Genomic DNA, 9,847 nt, shown 5'->3' on the forward strand with positions numbered 1-9,847 from the left:
TCATTGAAGTTGTCTGCTGCCCGCAGAAATTGATGTAGATTCCATTTATCACGTTGGGCTGGAATGGCTTTCCTTTTTGCCCGCTCACCTGTTAGAAGTCCTACTCATTAGTAGTACCAAACTCTGGACACTTCATACAAACAACCTCATTTTACATAGACACCTCACATTGGCGTTACCGTACCTACTCGCGCATCTGTGTGTGTGACGTCTGACGCCATAACATTCAAATCTAAACTGTGTTCGAGAGGGGGTGAGGTAAAACTAGCTCAGACGGCTGGTGGGCAGCGGAGAGTTGCCGTTCTATACGTATAGTATTATTAGTATTATTCTTTATTCTATGGTAGTACCTAGCAATCACTTAATCAAATATCAAAGTATTCCTTACATTATATCGTTGCTCATGATGCTAACTGACGTATCTGAAATTTTTAAAGTGTCTGATTTGCACCTTCTTCTATTGTTAATAAGAAACAAATTATTATTATTTTAGAAAAATATTGCAGGTACGTCAGATTGTAAAATCAGCCACTATATGGGGTGTGGTGACATAACGTTGAAGCCGTAACGTAGAGTTCAATAAAACTACATAGGTACTCGTATCTTAGGGACACTCTCTGCCTCACAGAAATTCGTGCTTGGATTACATCAACGAATTAAGATATAGGCTTTGTCTAGTTTCCAGGAATGTCAGAGTTTATAACGTACTTCGCAAACGTTTAAATAGCGCTCAATAACACTCTCAAAAGTAATTTGCTTTCTGCCAAAATTCTATTCCAACAGGAGTACACGTACAAAGTTCACATTGTAACCCTGAATTGTAAAGTAAAGGCAACTTTCGTCCGTGAGGTGACTCGGGCAGTCCATTATTTAGTATAACCAACTTTCTTATTACGTAACAAACTTTATTACCAGAGGCCATTATTCATTTTGCTGTGTTACGTGGATATGAATAATAATATTTACATTAGGTGAATTATCTCCTTTGTCGATGGGGGATTCTCCAGGCTACGTTCCCAAAAAAAAAAAAAAAATAGTCGGTGCTGTACAGAGTTGCCTTCTATTAACCTTCCAATTTCATGGATAACAGGCATATGCATCTTTGTCTTTATTTTTGGATACAAATTGTCACCCACAACAAATCATGCACCCATTATTATTCCGATCAAAATAAAGAGAAGCAATTTAGGTATCAACATAATTCTATGCCATATCTGATCCAAATATCAATCAACAATCATTTTATATCAAATATGCCTTTGCGATTACGTGTTTTTGTACCGAGCAATTAGAAAATAGGTCACGTTAAATCTGTACAACGCCATCTACATTATATTGTTATTGGGGAACGTAGATTAGAAAATTCCTCATTAACGATGATAATATTCGTTTCTAAATTACGCCTGCTATTGAAGGTAAGCATAATCTACTATAGTATCCCGAAATATTCCATTCAATAGTAGTTACTAAGGAAAGATGATTTACTAAATTAATATACTCGTACAACTAGGAGGGCCTTTGTCGATATTATTGTGAATTTCATATTTCGTATACAGTATTATAATCACTGTAATGTTGGCAAGCCTGTGTTCTAATGTACTAAATAATAAATCTTAATATTATATTCTACATACATACATACACATATAAACAGCCTATATACGTGCCACTGCTGGGCACAGGCGTCCCCTCAATCAACCGGAGGGGGTATGGAGCATACTCCATCACGCTGCTCCAATGCGGGTTGGTGGAGGTGTTTTTACGGCTAATAGCCGGGACCAACGGCTTAACGTGCCCTCCGAAGCACGGAATCATCTCACTTTTTCGGACAATCAGGTGATTCAAGCCTGAAAAGTCTTTACCAAACAAAGGACAGTCTCATGATTTCGACAATGTCCCCATTGGGAATCAAACCTGGTCCTCCAGACCGTGAGCCTAACGCTCTAACCACTAGACCACGGAGGCTGTTTAACATTAAACTTATGCTTACTTAGAATATATGTTGATGTTTCTACTTCGGCATGACGTAAAATAGACAAAAGAGTCAAGTCTAGGACAAAATGACGACTATGAATCTATTTTTTCACCTGAATTTATAAAAAAATATTTGAATTTATTTGTAAAATTTACTAGTTTTTAGTCTATAAGGGAGTTTACTTCTTCGATCGTGTGGGTTGTGAGGTGGAGTACCAACGTCATCAACACTGGTATCAGGGTTACTATTGAGCCGCCAAAGGCCCCTGACATGGCTCATGAAACGACTACTTACTTACCTTCCGAAGCACTGAACGTCAGGGAATTTACTTGTCTGTTACTTAACGTCACGGATAGATTTTGTACAATGCGCAATATTTTCAGTTTATTATCGTAGCTGAGTATTCTGGTGTGAGTATACTTGGAGAATTTCGGTTAACTTTCACGTTAGCATTCTTGAAAAGTGACAAATACTCGATGACGCACCATTATTTTTCTATGGAACTATTATATAAGTAATGTGAGTGAACATCAAGCAATTGTAAACTGGTATCCTAACCGTAAAATCGCACATTCACGAGGTATCCGATTGCGTCGTGAGGATGGGATCCCTCAGTATTTGTTACGGTGTCACTAACACCCATACGTACTCGTATGGCTACCTGTACGTACTTGTACGAGGTGTAAGTAACATCATAACGAATATTCAGGGGGATGATTCAGCTCATTATTCGCATGCGCATTGGCGTAAAGTTGTGAAATGTAAATAAAAAAATGTATAGAGGACTCTTTTAATTATTAGGAGATTTTTTTGAATTTTTCTTGAGCATTATGCATGTTCACGAACAAAATGATGGGAAAGTTAAGTGTTTTTATAATGAGCTAGCGGAGTATACCAGAATGATTAATAGGGTAGTGTACAAAGACTTGACTTAGGAACAAAGTTATAGAAACAATGACATCGCATAATAAAACTTTACATCGGATAGCGACCTTCCTTTGTGCTATTGTCTTGTGTTTCTATTTACCTACGTTACAAAGTCGTAAGTAACTACAATAGAATATTAGCTTTTTAGTGCTGCGCTCCATTGACAGTTAAAATTAGGGCTATTGTAAAATGTAACTAAAGTAAATAGCACTTTTAAGTTTTGCAATGCACTGTTCAATAGCAATAGCTGTGAATCGGTAATGTTACACCAGAACCTAGTAGGTACTGCTGAAATATCCGATAAGGGAAGCTATACTGAGTGGGATGATTCAGCTCGGTATTCTGAGTTAATATCAAGTGGAATTTTCCGTCGCAAAATTCATGACTTTTCAAAATTATTATTATTCTTTACTAATCTATACTAATAACGTCATAAATCGTCAGAAATAGACGTATTAGACGTATAAGGCCAATGATGATACTTTTGCAATGGAAAATTTCTCTTGATATTAACTCAGAATAATGAGCTGAATCATCCCCCTGAATATACGTTATGATGTTATTTACACCTCGTACAAGTACGTACAGGCAGCCATACGAGTACGTATGGGTGTCAGTGACACCGTAACAAATACTGAGGGAGATGATTCAGACCATGATTCTGAGTTGACATCAGGTGGAATTTTCTGCCGGAAAATTCATGAACATTTTAATGTTCTTTTTTATTACTTTTCGTTCCATACTTTTGCGACGGAAAATTTCTCTTGATATCAATTCAGAATCATGATCTGAATTATGCTTCAAAATTTTCGTTCCGATGTCACTAGGAGCTCTTCCAATATTTCACCATACGTACTTATTTTTTAAATCAAAACAGTTCTTTTCTGCAATGCTGTGCTTTCTCGATATCCTCCCTGTTGTATGACTCATAGCATTGATGTGTTTAATCTCTGATTCTGCTTGTTTTGTCCAAACCAGTTCATCGGCGCTCCATCACGCCCATTTTCTACTTCGTCCTATTACTCTTTCAAATAGCTCATGATGCACCTATCTTGCAATCTTTTTTCCTTTTAAAACCTAAAAGAATATTAATTCCAAATATATTATGTAATTTTTGTAAGACAGTGTTTATATTATCTACTTACAAATACAAAAACGTGACAACAACAACGTTTGATAAAATTACGCATTTCCTTGCAAACGTCTGCTTTGCAAAAGCTTCAGAAGTTTTAAATGAATTCAATAAAAAATGTTCTAGGAAAAAGAAAATTGTTTAAGAGTAAGGAAACAATTTTTATTAAGTTCTAGATTTCTTAGTTTGTACTTGTGACTTTGGAGTCTAGGTGTTACAGGTTATAATAGTTTAGTGCGGAGTTCACGTCTCCTATGGTAAGCAATTGTCTTTAGAGTCGCAAAGCGGCTCTCCACAGCCCACTCTAAGCGGGCAGTCAAGGAACAGGCGTGACAAGTAAATATTTTTTTTGTTTTTTTTTTTGACGTGACTTATTGTAGATTTGCCACAAAGTAAATCAAATAAATTCAAAATAAATAAGGAAATAGACTTTCTTACTCTCTACTAACCTCGGTGTAAAATGACGTGAGTTTATGTATATACTAGTTCTTTCCCGCGGCATCGCTCGCATTAAATTCAGGGTAACACGGTTCCCCTTTCCTGATTTACAACACAGAAGAGAACTCGGATTAGAATAATATTTTAATACGTTACTGTAGACGATATTATATGTATTTCCATTTGGCGATAGAATATAAAGTTTTTAGCTTCCTACCTTGAAAACTGCGAAAAGTCCCATTAAAATTTGGGGCAGATTTTAAAAAATATGCAAGTTTTTTTGTGAATCACAAATAGTCCGCATACCAATTTTTAGTTTTCTACCTTGGAAATTTTGAAATGCTCCATACAAACCCCCACCCCCATTTTAGGGAACTCGGCGGTTAAAAAGAGACAGAAGGTAGCCTATGTCACTCTCCATCCCTTCAACTATCTCCACTTAAAAAATGCCGTGACGGACAAACAAACAGACAGACACACACATAAACTTTCCCATCTGTAATATTAGTATGGATGAGTGTCTTTAAAGTTCAAGAACTGCATCGTACTTTTATGCTATTTATTAGCCCGAATTACATTAGTACGTTTGTATCTATAGGTATTTAGTAAGCGATGAATTTAATTGTCATTGATTCATTTGCCTCTTACTCTTACCAATAACAATATGTATGTTGAATCATCATGAGGGAGGTAAAAGGGATTTTATACTTAGCAAGATGGCCTAACTAAACTCTATTCATTATCATATGATTTTCCATCTTCGGTGTGGACGTTAGAAGACAATAATGGCCATCATTAGTATCACAATCATATTATTTACATCCACATAGTTTTTGTATCACTATTAGATAAAGTTACAGCATCAGGTCTACACTCGCGAGAACAGCACGGTATTTGTAACGGTTACACAGTCTCTCGTAATCTAGCGCGCCTAAGGACGTTAGCGAGAAGGGACCCTCCACCACCCACGGTTCCTATATTCGAACCGAATCATTGGGACATGTGGACTTGCTAGGTGCTCTTTTCGGATTACACTTTCTTGACGTGCCTACAAGTTATAGGTGAGCGAATATAGCACCCCACTCTCGGACCATAATTATTCGACACGTCCGTTCATAACGAAGGTTCGCAGTAGACTGACCGACTAGAACGGCAGTACCTACACGTCCGCTCGACACGATGACTCTGTAGTGACTGCCTCGACTTTACCCAGCTCTGGCCGTACGCCACCTGTCGTCGGAGCGTTGCAACTTCATGACGGAAGTGTTGTAACTTTATTTTATTTTCCGATTTGATCAATTTCTCTTATTAATTCATATCTAACTACGACAAGTATATATTGCGTGGGTCATCGTACAATGGCCTTGATCGCATTCAAATTCGCGGCCAAATAAACGGCTATTAAAGACTTTTTACACAAATTTGAGAAACTCCCAATTTGGGAACATTCCCGGGGAGGGCACATCACTGTCGGGAAAGGCATCGATATTGCAAGGTAGGATTAAAATTGTACATTGGGAAATTAATTAACAAACCGTTTGATTATGATAGCGCGGGGGTTCTTAAATGTGTAAGTAATTTGAGTTTTCAGTATAATATCGGTTTATGATCACTACATAAGTAGGCACTTACCTAAGTAATTAATTAATTATTGACATTAGAATTTGATTTCAAGTTCACAGTCGTTACTCATCATCACAAAAGGTTTCGTATCATTTGATTGTCTTGGAAGATGCATACTTACCCGGTTCACTGTTGATTAAGAGTAGTGAAGGTAAGTATAATTTATTTGTTTTTTTTTTCCTGTTCAGTAATAATATTATGCTCGTTATCTTAATTATCCACAATCATATTTGTCTGGCCACAGTGGATTATACAGCGGACGTGACGAAAAGATTTATAAAATCAACGTTATCATATAATTAGGCAATCTTACTGTATTAGTATCTTATCAACCATAGGTGCCCAATTACATTTTTTTATTTATTTAATACGTGCAAAGTGTACGTATAGACTGGTTATGTTATGTTAAGTTGTTATACCTACTTCAAAATCAAATCAAATCAAATATCCTTTATTGCACAAAACTAAAATTTCAACAATCAGACATAACACATGAATACAGCTACAGCTACTTCTGTCTTTATTACCACTCCTTTCTTAGGAATAAGTTTTGTCAAAAATAACATAGGTTAAACATATTGCTGGGCACAGGGGGAGGGTATAGTGTAGAGCAGGGGTGGCCAACAGGTCGACCGCGATCGACCGGTCGATCGCGACTGTTAGACCAGTCGATCGTGGCAAGGTAAAAAATATAAATACGTAAACCAGACTGTCCCACGTAATCACCTACTGCTGCACGCATCATCTTGTATAATTTTTCAACCGTCACGGTATTTAAAATTACACTCATTATGTTTTTTTCTCTTAATAAAATAAAAAATGCTACATGATCGTGTATGCTGTTTCATTTAAGATTCTAGAAGTAGGTATGTAATTGGTAGATCGCGCAGGGTCTCGTTATTGAACAAGAGATCTTGGGTCCAATCAAGTTGGCCACCCTTGGTGTAGAGTATAGAGGTATATCTATCCACGCTATTTTACTACAGCTTTAAAACTTTTTAAATTGTATAGATGTATTTTGGAATTGTAAGATAATGTAGATAATATAAGGGTTATTTCTCTGACCAACGACACGGTAAATGTATCTTTTCTTGTACATTTTTTTTTATACACTTGTATCATTAGTTATTAATTTAGTTTACATGTAAAAACATTTTACACAAATTAATTGCACTTATTATTGCGAGGTTCTATCCTAAACATATTGGTTATATAAGCCACATACCAGCACATGCATGCAAAGTTAAAGCAGTCGGTGTCACCGAAACTGACTGGATCACATCATAATTACGCGTTATTTTCACCCGACTGCCTTTGAGAAAATGTTATGACTTTTAGCTAAACAATAACAATACCTAACAAAGGGAGAAAGCGTCAAATATTTGTTATGAATGGTCGACTGATTCTAATAGGAAAACAGCGACAAGAAATAAACTCAACTTATTATTAATATTACTTTAATTTACATTTTATAAATTTTGTTTTATTAAATAAGTTACAGTCAATTTCCATCTTTAATGTTATTGTGTATTTACCTTTTATTTAAGTACTTTCATAGAAAAATATTATTTACCAGCTGTATACTCGACAATCACAAAATTTTACATGCATTATTAATTAATTAATTACTTCATCATCATCATCATCAGCCCATTAACGTCCCCACTGCTGGGGCACGGGCCTTCCCTATGGATGGATAGGGAGATCGGGCCTTAAACCACCACGCGGGCCCAGTGCGGATTGGTGGTTATTAACGACTGCTAATGCAGCCGGGACCAACGGCTTAACGTGCCTTCCGAAGCACGGAGGAGCTCGAGATGAAAACTTTTTTTTTGTGGTCACCCATCCTATGACCGGCCTCTGCGAAAGTTGCTTTACTTCAACAATCGCGGACCGAGCGCGTTTACCGCTGCGCCACCGAGCTCCTCAATTAATTACTTACTTATCTCAAATTATTTTTAACATCACACTTGATCTACTGCCTAAACGTCATTCTTTTTATTGATTTAGAGAAGAATTGCTTCTGGTGATTACTACTAGACAAACAGGAAGATTTGTGAGGTTCTCATAAAAAAAATAGACATGGTTCGATATCGTAGAGAATCATTAGTATCAGTCAAGATGTATGTACTTATTTTATATAACTAAAATAAAATCTTGACTTTACTTATCATCCATCATCATCATAATTAAGATTTCTCTGATGACCCGATAGGTATTGAAAATATACAATTTTAATTTAGACTAGCTTTTGCCCGCGACTTCGTCCGCGTGGCGTCTTATATAAGAGAGAGATCTTTGTGTGTGTGGGAGTGCATACTTATGCAGTTTAGATTTTTTCATACAATTTTTTTCCCAATAACTCCCATTTTTCAAAATACAGCCAAAAATAAACTTTATATTTACTAAGGTATGCATGCATGCTAGATTGAATCAATTGATTGAATTGATTTTTTTTTAAATTGATTGTTCATTGAGTTTTAATTTTAATACACACTTCCTCTCTTCCCTTCAACGTTGCTGTGCCCTACAGGGTCCATGTTTTAGTTCCTATGCCTATGTAACACCCCATTGTACTACATGGAATGCAATAAATAATTTAATTGAATTGAATTGAAAACATCTATCTTACGCGGTTTCGATTTTTTCATACAAATGTTTTTTTCCCGCAAACTGCCGTTTCCGTGGGAATTTTGCAATATTCTGTTGCAACTAAGCTTTCAGTTAACTAAGGTACCTGCATGCCAAATTTCAAGCGTCTAACTTAAGCGGTTTAGATTTTTCACACAAAAGGATTTTCCCGCTAATTTCCGTTCCCGTGGGAATTCCGGGAATTTCTTTCTTAGTGCACCTCTACGGTACCTAAGCTATGTCCCTTCAAAATTTCAAATGCCTACGTTTAGCCGTTCAGGCTATGCGTTGATATGTCAGTCACTGAGTCAGTCAGTTTCTCCTTTTATTTAGATTTGATTTTTTCATACAAATGTTTTTTCCCGCTAACTACCATTCCCGTGGGAATTTTGTAATATCCTGTTGCAACTAAGCTTTAAGTTTACTAAAGTACCTGCATGCCAAATTTCAAACGTCTAACTTGAGTGGTTTAGATTTTTCATACAAAAGGATTTTCCCGTTAATTCCCGTTCCCGTGGGAATTTCGGGAATTCCTTTCTTAGTGCACCTCCACGGTACCTAGGGTACCTGCATGACAAATTTCAAACGTCTAACTTGAGTGGTTTAGATTTTTCATACAAAAGGATTTTCCCGCTAATTCCCGTTCCCGTGGGAATTTCGGAAATTCCTTTCTTAGTACGCCTCTACAGTATCTAAGGTACCTGCATAACAAATTTCAAATATCTAATTTGAATGGTTTAGATTTTTCATACAAAAGGATTTTCCCGCTAATTCCCGTTCTCGTGGGAATTTCGGGAATTCCTTTCTTAATGCACCTCTACGGTACCTAAGGTACCTGCATGACAAATTTCAAACGTCTAACTTGAGTGGTTTAGATTTTTCATACAAAAGGATTTTCCCGCTAATTCCCGTTCTCGTGGGAATTTCGGGAAGTCCTTTCTTAGTGCACCTCTACGGTACCTAAGGTATCTGCATGCCAAATTTCAAACGTCTAACTTGAGTGGTTTAGATTTTTCATACAAAAGGATTTTCCCGCTAATTCCAGTCCCGTGGGAATTTCGGGAATTCCTTTCTTAGTGTACCTCTACGGTATCTAAGGTACCTGCATGCCAAATTTCAAA

Source organism: Pectinophora gossypiella, chromosome 5, assembly GCF_024362695.1.
Source record: "Pectinophora gossypiella chromosome 5, ilPecGoss1.1, whole genome shotgun sequence".
Classification (NCBI taxonomy): Eukaryota; Metazoa; Arthropoda; class Insecta; order Lepidoptera; family Gelechiidae; genus Pectinophora; species Pectinophora gossypiella.